Here is a 1,389-nt window from a genome sequence, read left to right as displayed (position 1 = left end):
GCATATGAGATGTTCCAGGAGTTGAAGTTAATATTTCAAGCAAGTGCCCGGATTGAGAGATATGAAGTCTCCAATAAGTTCTATAGCTGCAAGATGGAGGAGAATAGTTCTGTCAGTGAACATATACTCAAAATGTCTGGGTATCATAATCACTTGACTGAGCTGGGGGTTAATCTTCCTGTTGATAGTGTCATTGACAAAGTTCTTCAATCATTGCCACCAAGCTACAAAAGCTTCGTGATGAACTATAATATGCAAGGGATGAATAAAACTATTCCTGAGCTCTTCGCGATGCTAAAAACCGCGGAAGTAGAAATCAAGAAGGAGCATCAAGTGTTGATGGTCAATAAGACCACCAGTTTCAAGAAAAAGGGCAAAGGGAAGAAGAAATGGAACTTCAAGAAGAACAGCAAACAAGTTGCTGCTCAAGAGAAGAAACCCAAGTCTGGACCTAAGCCTGAGACTGAGTGCTTGTACTGCAAGCAGACTAGTCACTGGAAGCGGAACTGCCCCAAGTATTTGGCGGATAAGAAGGATGGCAAAGTGAACAAAGGTATATGTGATATACATGTTATTGATGTGCACCTTACTAATGCTCGCAGTAGCACCTGGGTATTTGATACTGGTTCTGTTGCTAACATTTGCAACTCGAAACAGGGGCTACGGATTAAGCGAATATTGGCTAAGGACGAGGTGACGATGCGCGTGGGAAATGGTTCCAAAGTCGATGTGATCGCGGTCGGCACGCTACCTCTACATCTACCTTCGGGATTAGTATTAGACCTAAATAATTGTTATTTGGTGCCAGCATTGAGCATGAACATTATATCTGGATCTTGTTTGGCGCGAGACGGTTATTCATTTAAATCAGAGAATAATGGTTGTTCTATTTATATGAGTAATATCTTTTAGGGTCATGCACCCTTGAAGAGTGGTCTATTTTTGATGAATCTCGATAGTAGTGATACACATATTCATAATGTTGAAATCAAAAGATGCAGAGTTGATAATGATAGTGCAACTTATTGGTGGCACTGCCATTTAGCTCATATCGGTGTAAAGCGCATGAAGAAACTCCATACCGATGGACATTTGGAACCACTTGATTATGAATCACTTGGTACTTGCGAACCGTGCCTCATGGGAAAGATGACTAAAACGCCGTTCTCCGGTACTATGGAGAGAGCAATGGATTTGTTGGAAATCATACATACAGATGTATGTGGTGCAATGAATGTTGAGGCTCGTGGCGGATATCGTTATTTTCTCACCTTCACAGATGATTTAAGCAGATATGGGTATATCTACTTAATGAAACATAAGTCTGAAACATTTAAAAAGTTCAAAGAATTTCAGAGTGAAGTTGAAAATCATCGTAACAAGAAAATA

This window comes from Triticum urartu, chromosome 5A (genome assembly GCF_056163025.1).
Source record: "Triticum urartu cultivar PI428250 chromosome 5A, HENAU_Tu73, whole genome shotgun sequence".
Taxonomy (NCBI): domain Eukaryota; kingdom Viridiplantae; phylum Streptophyta; class Magnoliopsida; order Poales; family Poaceae; genus Triticum; species Triticum urartu.
The sequence above is the reverse complement of the archived record's forward strand: the minus strand, read 5'-3'. Positions refer to the sequence as shown.